The sequence below is a fragment of the Ambystoma mexicanum genome, chromosome 4q, assembly GCF_040938575.1.
Source record: "Ambystoma mexicanum isolate Mex_15411 chromosome 4q, UKY_AmexF1_1, whole genome shotgun sequence".
In the NCBI taxonomy this organism is placed as follows: Eukaryota; Metazoa; Chordata; class Amphibia; order Caudata; family Ambystomatidae; genus Ambystoma; species Ambystoma mexicanum.
The window spans coordinates 1,004,548,696-1,004,564,092 of NC_090928.1; positions in this window are offsets into that span (position 1 = coordinate 1,004,548,696).

Here is a 15,397-nt window from a genome sequence, read left to right on the forward strand (position 1 = left end):
ATCTCCTCTGCCAATGGCACGCACCAATATCCAGAGGTGAGATCTAATGTGGTAAATACATTTGAACCATGTATCTGAGCTAGGCCCTGATCAATGAATGGCAGTGGCCATCTAGATATTGGTACTCTTTTATTTAACTCTCTCAAGTCTGCACATAGCCGCCATTGACCATTTGGCTTCAATACACCTAAAATAGGTGTATTGGATGTGCTATGAATGGGCCTGATGATTCCCCGTGATTCCAAATTTTTAATAATATCTGCCAATGATTCTAAACATGCCAGCGGTAGTCTATACTGGCGTACAAACACTGGGTTTCTGCCACACCCTTCTGGTAGTGTGGCCACATGTAAATCAGTTAAACCACAATCATAAGCATCTTTTGCAAATACATCCTTAAACTCCATAAATATCTCCCTCAGATTGTCCCTCTCTTCATTGCTTTCACATGCATCCGCTAAGGAGATCTGCTCTTCTACCATTTTGGAAAATTCTGGAAAATCTTCTGGTAAGGGAATCTCGGCGCTTTCTTCTAACTGTGTGGCTGTGTCTTTTTGTAAAGCTGCCACTTTTAAATATCTTGGCATATCAGCTTCCACTTCAATGGGCTGATTTTCTGTTTCATTTTCATTTAAATTAAATATTATGCAATCCTCTTGATGGCAGCACACCGTCTCATTTGAATCATAAGGATACACAGAATGAATTTTAAATATTCCTTTGGGCTGAGAGTCCAGGTGTTCTGGCAACTCGCCCTTGGCATCTACATATTTTCCAGGAATATTCCCAATCACCATGTTATTTAAATCTGCCGTATAATGTGATTTTTGTATGGCCATTCCTAATGGGGAGTTTTCCTCTAAATGAATATCCTGACAACCTTTATTATTTACCATGATTTTTACAGATCCCTCACCAATGTCTACCAATGGAATGTATTCATAATCCAGGCCTTGCTGTTTTATGGATTCATTCAGGCATACAAATGCATCAGAGCCTTTCATCTGCTGTCCATTTTTGCATTTCAGTGTTATTGCAAACTGTTTTGTAAATGCAGGAATAATAGTATTTTTCCTCATTTGTAATTCGACTGCATAAGGAACCAGTTGTGCACAATGATAAGCCCTTCTTTTGTCTTCAAATTCAGGTGCCGGACCACCTAGGCGTGACCATATTTTTTGATTAAGGAAATCTAACACCATACACATTCTGTGCATGATGTCATTTCCCATGTAAAATTCTTTTGTGCTCCACTCACTATCCAGACATTATGGTAAATTGTTTTCTGCCCAATGCTAATTTTAAGCATGCATCTGCCTGCAATTCGGTTTTCAAAGTCTGGACTGTCCAACCCAGAAACATATTGGTTTTTAATCCTAAATTTCAGGATTTCTTCCCTCTCCATAATTTTTTGCAACAATTTCTCATTAATGAAGCTCCTTTCATGTCTAAGCGCTAAAGTGGCTTTTATTGTTTTAAAATAGTCATTTATACCAACATGAACCCATGGTTGCTCATCTTCCATGTGTATTTCTGCCAGAGTGGTAATGTGTTTTTCTGAATCTGTTTTAGGAGCAATATTCTGTTTGCATGTTTTCTCTTTTAAATAGAAACGTAATGTGTGCTCATCTATGGCAGTCTGCCAATCTTTCCTTGGGTCCAAGTATATTTGTACAGGTAGTTTTTCATTGTCGCTCTGCATTTTGTCTTGACACATTAATATGACAGTGACACTAGGTATGCAGCTATTCTGGAGATATACCTCCACAGCATCATTTGTTTTGGCAACGGTGTGACATTCATTTATATTGCTGTTTTGTGATTTTAGTTTCTTAGGCCTCAATGGTTTTTTGGTTAAGGACCACAGCACTCCATTCACCCCATCTATGAGAGGAGACAATCTTTTCAGGCAATCTGTCCCCATCAGAAATGGAATTTCACAAATAGATGTGATCAATACCTCTTGTTTCATTCTGTGCTTTCCTATTTTTATGTCAACCTCAGTTACACCTATGATGGGCACCTCCTCCCCATTAAAGTTATGCACTGGGCCTTGATTTTCCTTCACTGTGATCTGACTCTGTGGAGGCCTCCCTTCATTGATACTCTTTACCAGCTCCTTGGACATAATTGTGGCCTGTGCGCCAGTGTCAATCATAGCAAAGGTGTGGCATTTTTCTTCTACAGTGATGGGTGCATAATATCTGTCCTCAACTTCCTCTAATACACATAAGAAATGTGAATTCTTACTGATTTCAGGGCTCACCTTTCTCAGGTCTTTTTCACTTTTGGCTAAGCACATTGGTAAATGGAAAGACATTTTTCCCTCCTTTTTACCCATTTCTGCGCGAGAGATTTTATTCATTTCTCCATGTTCAGAGGTTTTTTGGAGTGTGGCCACTGTTCGCCCATCCACCTGGGTAACATCAGAGACCACATTACAATCCTCCAACTGAACATGTGTAACAACATCATTCAGCAATTTGTCATTTTTTAATTCTGTGCATTTGTGATCATTTAGTGTGATACCAGCCCTTTCAGCCTCTTCAAAAATATGTGGCTCAAAGAATTCTTCAGGTGATTGACTTGTACCCTCCTTTTGAGTATTTCCTTTTTCTGTCTGTGTTTGGTCATTGTTTTGCTTGCCCAGGGAAGGAGCTATAGCATCCCCCCTTACTCCCTGTTCACTGGTATTCCCCATGCATGAGTCATTTTTCTTAAATCTGTTCTTTGTTCTTTTGGAATTCCTAATGTTTCTTTTTCATTTGTGCAAATCTTTACTGTTTTATTTAGCTCTAAGTTAAACCGTACCTCTTTTTTAGAAGTATTTGCACTTTCTGTCACAAATTCATTTACTGGTACTTTCATTTTTAATCCATTAGGCATCTCAGAGTCGTTATGCAAAATTATATCAGAGCAATCTGTCATTTTGGCACTGCAGTTATCATGAGTACTTAGTCACTTTTCGGAAGCCCCCCGGTCATTGCTATGGCCATCAGCCCCCTCTTTGGAAGGTTGTTTTTGCGCTGTATAGAGCTTTCCTATTTGCTCAGCTAACATTTTCACTTGGGCCTCATGGCAAAGGAACCTTTCCATCTCTCTAGGATCCTCTTTCTGTGGCCTAAGTCGATATTGGTTGTTTTCCCCCTGATTGGATCTATTCTGATACCTCTCAGGTGATTGATGTCGGTTGGGATGGTTTCTGAACTCTTGATTCATTTGTGGAGGGGAGCGGGTTGCACCCATCCTTTGATTATAGTCCCCTGGTGGGGAATCATTGTACTGGCGTGGACTGTAGTTCACGTTTTGCCTCATGTCCTGTCTCTCAGATTGTGGGTACTGGCCCCTATGTTGATTTCCATTATCAGTAAATCGATCCACATATCGGGGCCTATCCTGATTACCATATATCATGGTGCTGGGATCAAATCTGCTCTGTGTCCCCAATGACTGGTAGGGACCACCATTTCTTTGATCTTGATTTTGTCTCTGGTTATTGTTCATACCTGCCATATCAGACCGGTATCCTACCCGGGGTCTGTCCCCTAAATACCTAGGGTTGATGTAGCTCTCTTTATTACTAGGATCATGTGATTGGAACATTGGTACAGGAAATGGCGATCTTTGTTGATTACCCCTTTGTTCAGGTGTCACATTATTTTTACCTTGGCTTTGAGCAGACTCAAGGGACATTTTGGCTGACCTGATTTCCATTACTGTGGCTGAGGGTTCTTTAGATTTAGGTCTAGTATCTTTCATTTTATCACTTTCTCTACCCTGACAATAGAGTACCTCATATAGTTTTGTGCTTTGATGTACAATCCATTCAAGGGACTTGTCACGGTCAAATTCACGGACCAATTGGGATATGATGTCTTTCTGTAGCCCATAGAAGTATGCAGTTTTAAACTCATTGGAATTTGAGTCAAAAGATACATCAAAGCGAGAAAATGCTCTTTTTAAGTCTTGTAAAAATTGGCGAGGAGATATATTAGGTCCAGCAGTAATTGTGTACGCGACTTTCTTTGCCTCCTGCAATGACTGAAAAGGAGAAAAATGACGCCTAATTTCTTTTTCAAACTCCAGCCATGTCATATTCTGCTGTTCATTTAATCCCCTTATGATGCTGGCCGTCGGGGCATCTAAAGTTAAATGAAAATATTGTCTGTACTGTTCCTTAGGTATCTGGAGTGCTTTAAAAATGTCATGCACCGCTTCTAAGTGATCCTCAATGCAGCATTCACCTCCTTTTTAAATGGTTTGATCAGGGCTTTAATGGATTTCATTATTTTTATGGGGCTACTTGTTGCAATGCATGGAATTGCACTATTTTGTGATTCAATCCTGTTTTCAGGTGTATGAGATTGGTGGCCGCCCCCAATGGGAATATCAAATCCCCCAAGGGCGCTGCAACCAAGTTCAGTCACCGGCCCAGTCACTGGAGCACTAGCTCTTTGGGCAGAGCTAGAATTCACCTCCACTCCATTGAATGTGGTACCCTGCCGCCTCTCCTGGGACCTGGGAATGCACATTTGCTGTTCTAAGTCCTTACACTTTTTAAGGAGTCTATTGGCTTCATCTTGCAAATAGTTGTTTTCACCATTCATTTTATTAATCACCTCCTGCATGTCGCACATTTGCATTTGGCATTCATTGAACTCTTTATTTCTCTTGTCTCTTTCTTGGATCATTTTAATCATTTCTTGTTCTGCACTCTGGAGATCACCTTCTTTTTCACAATGTTCTTTTTGTAAAATCTGCATTTCTGAAACAACCTCATCTTTATCCTGCCTAATGTGATCCACTAAGGCTTTTAAGTGTGCCAATTCTTGCTCACTATCTTCAAATTGTTTCTTGCTTTTGGATAACTGAGTATCAAAGTCTCTGCATTTTAATTGCATGTCTTTTTGGCATACATCCAATTCTGCTCTCAACATTTCCTGATTTTTACTTGCCCCATCTAATTCAGTCTTTAACCTGTTAATTAGCTGAGTATCATTTTCTTGCATTCGCAGGGACTTGTTTAAAATAAACCATATTTTGCCGCATAGCCGTATTAAACAGTCTTTCTCTGTACTTTTATCGGCTGCATTCAATAATCTTGTAAGGCAGACCTGAATTATGCTGCCTTCTGCAAAAATATTGTCTAGTTTTTCTTTCTGCACCTCACCCTGAATGCGGTTAGTCCATTCTAACGTGCTATTTGATGACCAATTCCCATGTGCAAACAACTTTGCCTCTAAATATTGCACTAGATCTGAGAATGTGGTTTCCCTTTGTGACATTCTGAAATTCGTTTTTAGTGGCACACTGCTATTATAAAATGGGTTCCCTTTAATGTGCAAATGGCAGTGTGATACACGCTTGCCACGCCCAGTAGGTACTCTATGATCACTTTCCCGGCCTGCAACGCACCATAAATATGTAGGGTATTTTGTGGAGATTTGGGGCCTGACGGTATTTTATCACCGCTGAAAAATAACTTAGCAATAATCACTCCTTGTATTCAGATTTGGCCATGTGCAACAATAATACAGTAGACATGCATTATTTCAGCACCCAGACATGCATATTTGGTATGCGTGGTTGGTATGCGTGGTTGGTGGTATTTTGGTGAGCATAATTCCCTTGTTTTATTTGTGGCCCCAATGTCCAGAATCCCTTATCTTTGCTTAGATTTTTCGTGTAATCACTAGAGAGACCTCAGACCTACATTTTAGGAATACCACATTTTCAGTGTTAGTGTTAGTGTGCCACCATGGGCGATCTCACTGACTTATTTACGACAGAGAGCTATATGTGGTAATTTTGTGGTAATTTCCACTACCTTATATACGGTAGGGAATTATGTTCAGAGAGTCCCTCTTCCCGTTGGCTCATGTACCTCCAACGAGCTATGCTACAAACAATCACTCTCAACTCTCCATACTGAATATGTCATGCACACATCTGTCTTAAAATGACAATTGTATTGTTTAAAAATCTCCCCTCATCATCAGCACTGTATTGGTAAATAGAAGACACACCACCTGTCTGCTTTCAAATATTTTTCTATATTATAAAAGTTGCATTTAAACACGATCTCATTCTTTACAGAAATAAATAAAACAGCACATTAACAGCATTGTCTGTAATACACTGAAAAAAAACTGGCGGAGAACAGAACACCATTTGCAACATTAACGTGTGATTAAGGCACCGGAATCTCCTTTCCTACTCTGACTGAACATTCTCGTCTCGTACACACTCAGCTCCCACACTTATGTAATTACCTTATCGGTTCAGAGTTTTCTTCAGCTGCTCTCTTTCTGAATGTGGCTCCCTTGAAGATTAACCCCAGTAAAAAGGATCGCCTTTCCTTCTCAAACCGGGGTCATTGCCTGGAATTCTCAGCTTTTGCAGATAGGAATGCTCCAACCAGGAAAAGGTCTTTCTCCCAGCTCTGCCAAATCTTGACTGTCCTTCTCTCTCTTCAAACTCCCCCCAGCAAACTCTGATCACTCCCTCTAGCATGATACTTGCTATGACGCTGCTCCAATCAGAATCAATCATGCCATCTCCTCCTTCTCTACACAATGGCTCATTTTTATAGTAATACTTTGTAACCAACTGATTTCCTGTTTTTTCGAGCTATTTTGCTTCCTGTAATTATGTGGACAGGGCAGCAGAGAAAAAAAAATGGATGTGCGTTTAAAAGTTCACTTTCAGAATAGGCCTAATTCTGCAGTGGAGACACATTTTTATTAGTGGATTATGTTTCATTAGTCAGGTTAGTTATAAGTCATGTTAGTTATTATTTTCAAATGTGTCTCTCGCACCATAGGCATTTCAGGTGAAAAATAGTGTGCATTTTTGAATGTGCACGTGTGCTTTTAACTGTAAAGATAGATTTGCATCTTATATGTTAAAATCGTTTTTGACTGAATAGCATGTCTTTTCTTGTTAATCTGGTAACACATATAGCAATGCACCATAGGCATTTGGTGCTGCATCAAAAAAAAAATTGCTACCTGTGCAGTAGTGCTGTACTCTGTGCTGTAACGTGCCAAATATCCTTACATACCCTCCTTTTGTTTTTGAATTTGGCTACGATCCAAGCCAATTCCTAAAAACAAATTGTTCTTTCTTTTTTCTTTTAAAATGCATGTGTATTGGGATATCTTTCTCTTCCTGACGTAGCTAGTAAAATCAATAACATCTTAATTTTTACTGATAGCACAATCAACCATCCGCCCATGATTAGCACCAGGATAGCCAAACCCACTATTGAGCGTTCCCCCCAGGTTCCCCAATTAAATCTTTCCACTTCTACTATGCCCAGATTACTAATTGTAATATTGTTTTTTCTCAAATTCATTTTTATAACATGTCTTTCTTTGTGATTCAATAAATATTCCACATCCGGATCTATTGGAAAAGTATCCCTTTGAAAAAAATCGATATTTTCCACTTGGCTTTCCCAAACATCATTTGTTACATGAAACAATGTTAATCCCCCAATTGACACAATTGCATCCTTTGGAATCTGTAAATAAAAAACATTATATTTCACCTGTTTAACCACGTATGTTCCATGGTTTAAATGTACTACCGTCATGTTCTTTAAACAGGTGCTGACCAACCATTTACCTCTGACCATCTTAGCCTGTGCCATTTCTTCACTCCCCATATTACTAATAATCACTTCACATCCCTCTGATATACTTGGGTCAGATTTCAAACCACAAATAGCATCTGTGGCATCAGGAACAAACGGTTTACCTGGACACATATAATTTTGTTCTTTAAATGTTACACATGTTTCCAGGTTTGGTATTTAATAAACTTCAGGTTCCCATGACTGAAATGCCACCACTTCTGGAGTCTTAATCTTAATGAATTTGTCCTCTTGCCAAAATCCCACGTTGTGTACCCACTTCGTTTGATAAATAAGTTCAGGGGCTACATGTGGGATGCATAGCAAAAATCCGATCTCTTAAGTCCACATATAACGGCATTGCATTCCCCATTTCGAATGCAATTTTTACCTGTATTATGTCAATTTCCCTCCTGGTCAATCTTTCTATCATTTGACGAATGATATCCTGCGAAACAAAATACAAGGGAATATGTCCTTGAATCAATTGTGAAACTGCAGTTTGAACTTCTCTCATATAATTCGTTAATAGTCTATCAACAGGACTCATTATGTTCAATATTTCATTTAAAGTTCTGTCATGCTTAAGTATTATTTTAGTCGCCCGTTGCATTACATCCGCTTGTTCATTTAGAATGATTGCAGTTTCATTTATGAATCTCACTTGTTCATCCAGTCCCCCTCTAATTCCTTCTAATGTTTTTTGTATTCTTTCTAGATCAATACTCAGTTGTTGTGCTTTAGTACTCAGTGTTCCTACCGAAATAGAATTGGCTGTTGATATTGTGGTACCTATTATTGCTCCAACTATAGACATTACCATTGATATTGCGAGCATCACCGCACCTCTCTTTCCTCTCTTCTTCTTAATGTCTGCTGAATTCACGAATGTTTTTTCCAATTGCATTAATATATCTCTTATTGACTGCTTAGCGTCCTCTTTTCTTATTTCCAACCACTCTTTAGTCTGTTCAATCTTAATTCCGGTATTGTTCAAGTGTTTTTCAATCAAAATCTCAGGATTTAACGGTATGTATATATTTTGGAAAATCATCCTTCTATCACTCATGATGAATCCTGGTGCCTCTTCCACCGCGATACCAGATGCTGGTCCAGGTTCAATGACAACCTGTGCTTCTGAATTCTTGAAGATCCCTCCAAATATCATCATCATTAACCATATCATCGGTATCATCTTCAATGCTGATCGCTTTGCAGCCTTGGTCTTCACCCCTCTTTGGGGCTTTCCCGGAATCCGTCCTCGTGGGCTCCAGGACTCCATCGTCTCTCCCGTGGGCTCTGATCACGGAACCTCCGACCAAATAATGTTAATTGTCTAAATCAAAATAGAAAATAAACAAATTAAGTACATAGCATAATACTAACTTCATCCTTTTGCCAAAAATAAAACATGCTTGGTAAAAATATTTCATTTTTTTTTTTTTTTTCTGAAATTAAACACAAGTTAAAAGAAAACAAGCAGATATAAAACAGCATTCAATATTTAACACATTTTCTCTCTGCACACCAACCATGAGCTTCCATTATATGTGCATTTATTTATTTATTTATTTATATTATATATTTTTACATATATTACAGTGTTTATGTACCATCATAACAATCAACTTTTTAACTCCTTTGTCACTGCCTCCTGATTGTACCCATTTATTTTCTCTTTTTGTGTTCAAGGGACTTTATCTGTTTCTACATGCTCAAGCTGCCTGATCTCATGTCTGGGATGGCATGGTTTGATTTGATTTACATGGACAAACTGCTCTATTGCTGTTTCACCTTCATTTTTCAAAATTTTATAAACTACAGGAGAGACCTTATCTATAATTCGAAATGGCCCCTGCCAGGCTGCTAGAAATTTAGAATTTTTCTGTTTACTTTTTCCAAAATGAAACTTGTACACCTGATCCCCTACACTGTATTCCTTTACTGATGTCTTTTTATCATAATAAGATTTCGCACTGTCAGCAGCTCTTTCCAGATTTCTCTGCACAAAAGCAAATGCATGTTGCAAATGCCCCCTCAGTTCATCAATATATTCATGAACTGTGGATGCACTCACAAGGGTTTGCTCATGTGTTCTGTATAGTAGGTGTTGTGGTAACACCATTTTCCTACCTGTCAAGACCTCATGGGGGCTAACACCTGTTGCTTTGGCAGGAGTCGACCTGATTGCCATCAAAATCAACGGTAAACGTAAATCCCAGCTGGAACCTGCTTCTGCCACAAATTTCTTTAAAATATCCACAACAGACCTATTGCTTCTTTCAACTGTACCTGAAGACGCCGCCCGATATGCGATATGTAGTTTCCTTTTCACACCTAGTATTTGCCATACCTTACTCATTAGAGTACTTGTGAAATGACTTCCTCTGTCTGACTCAATTCTTTGTGGCAACCCAAACCTTGAGAACACATGGTTCACCAGCAATGTGGCTGCTGTTTGCGCACTACAATCTGGTGCAGGAATGCATTCAATCCACTTCGACATCAAACATACCACACTCAAAATATAACGGTGTCCCCTGCTCGACCTTTTTAAAGGACCTACATAGTCTATTTGCAAATCTGACCATGGGAGAGTTAGGCCTCATTTCATCAATGGTGCTCTATGCATTGGTGAAGCAGGTTTAAATTGGGCGCATACTAGACATCCTCTAGTATATAATTTCACATCTTGGGACATATGTGGCCAGTAAGCATAATCTTTTAGTATTTCTAATATTTTTTGTGAACCTCTATGGCCTGCAGTTATGGCATCATGTGCATGGTGTAGCATTAGTCCTCTGAATGAAAAGGGTACTACCCACTGTATTTGCCCTGTTATGGACTCTCTAATCATGAGTCCATCCTGTAATCTAATTCGTGTTTTGTTCTTTAATAGCACCCTCAACTCTTCTTTTCCCATACAATCATTTTCTGTTAAAGGATTTTGTTCAGGATCTATCAAATGATTATAATAGATTCCCAAAATTTGATCATTCTTTTGTGCCTCAATCAAATCTTGGTCGTGCGTGTCATGACTCCACTGCACCACCGGTTGATCTACCTCCTTTGGTGCTTTAGAACGTGTGACTGCATCAATTTGTATTTCACCCATTAAATAATCAATAGGTAGCAATTCTCCCATCACAGCCCCAATCTTAGCCAGGTGGTCTGCCTTATCATTTCCCTCCTTATCCTCTCCTGGTGTTTTTAAATGCCCACGAATTTTTCTCCAGTATATTGTTAAATTATTTTCTGACCCCAATTTGTCTATGGCTTGTATCATTTTTCCATGTTTAAGTGGCTTTTTGTTGTATGTAACCATGCCTCTTGCTTCCAACCAGGCAAATACTCCACAAAGCTATTCCGTGCATAGTCAGAATCAGTCACCAGGACAATTTCACTGAACTTTTTATCAACTGCAGTAGCAATTGCTTTATAAATGGCTGCCAATTCCGCCACCTGACTGCTCCTATCTCCAATCCTCATCCCTATACTGGGAACGCCTTCACATTTCAACCAGACATTTCCTATTCCTGCCACTAATTGTTTATTACTGTCATTTTCAATGTGAAAAGCACAACCATCCACATATACAGTTGGCAAATCCTTGCATGTTTTTTCATCAAAAGCTTTGTGTGGTGATTGTTCAAATTCCTGCAAACTAGTTTCCACTTCCATTTCATTTGGTATTTGTTCAGCTGCACAGTCATGTAAGTCAGCTAACCCTTGAGCAATTGGGCTCTTTTTATTTTGTCCATATCTCACTTCTACGGGAAAACCTTGTAATGCCAGCATCCATGAAGTGATTCTGGATTGCGCTAGATTGCCTGATCTAATTCTTTTACTCTCTAAAAATTGCAAAGGTTGATGATTTGTTTCAATAATCACCTTTTCTCCCTGAACAATGGGGCGGAAATGTTGTAGCGCCCACACAGTGGTTAATAGGGCCTTTTCACATTCATTAAATTTCATTTCAACTTGGGAAAATGCCTTACTTGCATATGCAATGGTTTTGTGATTCAAATCGTGTTTTTGTGATAACACTGCTGACATACAATGTTCAGAAAAACCTATTTCTATAAAAAAATCCCTGTCCTTTATGGGGTATGCTAAACATGGTGCCTTTACAAGACATTCCTTTAATTTAGCCACTGCATCAGACTGCCCTTTTTCCCATTTCCAGGGAGTATTCAGTTTAAGCAGTTTAGTCAATGGTTGAGTGATTTCTGCATAATTTTCAATGAACTTTCTGTTATAGCCTGTCATCCCTAATACACTTTTTACTCCTTTCACATTTTTAGGATCTTTTAATCTTTGTATGGCCTCTATTTTCTTCTTTTGTGGATTTAGCCCATGTTCAGTCACTTCATGCCCTAGAAAGTTCACTTTTTTCTTGCACCATTGTGCTTTTTGCAAAGATACTTTGGTGCCTGCTTTCTGCAATTGGCCAAGTACATGTCTTATTTCATCAAAATGGCTTTTCATGCTTTCATTTTTTATCAGGACATCGTCCACATAAACTATTGTTCCTCTTTCCGCTGCATCCGGCATGGCCTTTCTCAAAAATATGCCAAATTCACTCCCACTATTGATGTACCCGAACGGAGCTTTAAGCCAGGCATATTGAGTCCTGTCAAATGTAAAGGAAAATAAATTCTGTATCTCCTCTGCCAATGGCACGCACCAATATCCAGAGGTGAGATCTAATGTGGTAAATACATTTGAACCATGTATCTGAGCTAGGCCCTGATCAATGAATGGCAGTGGCCATCTAGATATTGGTACTCTTTTATTTAACTCTCTCAAGTCTGCACATAGCCGCCATTGACCATTTGGCTTCAATACACCTAAAATAGGTGTATTGGATGTGCTATGAATGGGCCTGATGATTCCCCGTGATTCCAAATTTTTAATAATATCTGCCAATGATTCTAAACATGCCAGCGGTAGTCTATACTGGCGTACAAACACTGGGTTTCTGCCACACCCTTCTGGTAGTGTGGCCACATGTAAATCAGTTAAACCACAATCATAAGCATCTTTTGCAAATACATCCTTAAACTCCATAAATATCTCCCTCAGATTGTCCCTCTCTTCATTGCTTTCACATGCATCCGCTAAGGAGATCTGCTCTTCTACCATTTTGGAAAATTCTGGAAAATCTTCTGGTAAGGGAATCTCGGCGCTTTCTTCTAACTGTGTGGCTGTGTCTTTTTGTAAAGCTGCCACTTTTAAATATCTTGGCATATCAGCTTCCACTTCAATGGGCTGATTTTCTGTTTCATTTTCATTTAAATTAAATATTATGCAATCCTCTTGATGGCAGCACACCGTCTCATTTGAATCATAAGGATACACAGAATGAATTTTAAATATTCCTTTGGGCTGAGAGTCCAGGTGTTCTGGCAACTCGCCCTTGGCATCTACATATTTTCCAGGAATATTCCCAATCACCATGTTATTTAAATCTGCCGTATAATGTGATTTTTGTATGGCCATTCCTAATGGGGAGTTTTCCTCTAAATGAATATCCTGACAACCTTTATTATTTACCATGATTTTTACAGATCCCTCACCAATGTCTACCAATGGAATGTATTCATAATCCAGGCCTTGCTGTTTTATGGATTCATTCAGGCATACAAATGCATCAGAGCCTTTCATCTGCTGTCCATTTTTGCATTTCAGTGTTATTGCAAACTGTTTTGTAAATGCAGGAATAATAGTATTTTTCCTCATTTGTAATTCGACTGCATAAGGAACCAGTTGTGCACAATGATAAGCCCTTCTTTTGTCTTCAAATTCAGGTGCCGGACCACCTAGGCGTGACCATATTTTTTGATTAAGGAAATCTAACACCATACACATTCTGTGCATGATGTCATTTCCCATGTAAAATTCTTTTGTGCTCCACTCACTATCCAGACATTATGGTAAATTGTTTTCTGCCCAATGCTAATTTTAAGCATGCATCTGCCTGCAATTCGGTTTTCAAAGTCTGGACTGTCCAACCCAGAAACATATTGGTTTTTAATCCTAAATTTCAGGATTTCTTCCCTCTCCATAATTTTTTGCAACAATTTCTCATTAATGAAGCTCCTTTCATGTCTAAGCGCTAAAGTGGCTTTTATTGTTTTAAAATAGTCATTTATACCAACATGAACCCATGGTTGCTCATCTTCCATGTGTATTTCTGCCAGAGTGGTAATGTGTTTTTCTGAATCTGTTTTAGGAGCAATATTCTGTTTGCATGTTTTCTCTTTTAAATAGAAACGTAATGTGTGCTCATCTATGGCAGTCTGCCAATCTTTCCTTGGGTCCAAGTATATTTGTACAGGTAGTTTTTCATTGTCGCTCTGCATTTTGTCTTGACACATTAATATGACAGTGACACTAGGTATGCAGCTATTCTGGAGATATACCTCCACAGCATCATTTGTTTTGGCAACGGTGTGACATTCATTTATATTGCTGTTTTGTGATTTTAGTTTCTTAGGCCTCAATGGTTTTTTGGTTAAGGACCACAGCACTCCATTCACCCCATCTATGAGAGGAGACAATCTTTTCAGGCAATCTGTCCCCATCAGAAATGGAATTTCACAAATAGATGTGATCAATACCTCTTGTTTCATTCTGTGCTTTCCTATTTTTATGTCAACCTCAGTTACACCTATGATGGGCACCTCCTCCCCATTAAAGTTATGCACTGGGCCTTGATTTTCCTTCACTGTGATCTGACTCTGTGGAGGCCTCCCTTCATTGATACTCTTTACCAGCTCCTTGGACATAATTGTGGCCTGTGCGCCAGTGTCAATCATAGCAAAGGTGTGGCATTTTTCTTCTACAGTGATGGGTGCATAATATCTGTCCTCAACTTCCTCTAATACACATAAGAAATGTGAATTCTTACTGATTTCAGGGCTCACCTTTCTCAGGTCTTTTTCACTTTTGGCTAAGCACATTGGTAAATGGAAAGACATTTTTCCCTCCTTTTTACCCATTTCTGCGCGAGAGATTTTATTCATTTCTCCATGTTCAGAGGTTTTTTGGAGTGTGGCCACTGTTCGCCCATCCACCTGGGTAACATCAGAGACCACATTACAATCCTCCAACTGAACATGTGTAACAACATCATTCAGCAATTTGTCATTTTTTAATTCTGTGCATTTGTGATCATTTAGTGTGATACCAGCCCTTTCAGCCTCTTCAAAAATATGTGGCTCAAAGAATTCTTCAGGTGATTGACTTGTACCCTCCTTTTGAGTATTTCCTTTTTCTGTCTGTGTTTGGTCATTGTTTTGCTTGCCCAGGGAAGGAGCTATAGCATCCCCCCTTACTCCCTGTTCACTGGTATTCCCCATGCATGAGTCATTTTTCTTAAATCTGTTCTTTGTTCTTTTGGAATTCCTAATGTTTCTTTTTCATTTGTGCAAATCTTTACTGTTTTATTTAGCTCTAAGTTAAACCGTACCTCTTTTTTAGAAGTATTTGCACTTTCTGTCACAAATTCATTTACTGGTACTTTCATTTTTAATCCATTAGGCATCTCAGAGTCGTTATGCAAAATTATATCAGAGCAATCTGTCATTTTGGCACTGCAGTTATCATGAGTACTTAGTCACTTTTCGGAAGCCCCCCGGTCATTGCTATGGCCATCAGCCCCCTCTTTGGAAGGTTGTTTTTGCGCTGTATAGAGCTTTCCTATTTGCTCAGCTAACATTTTCACTTGGGCCTCATGGCAAAGGAACCTTTCCATCT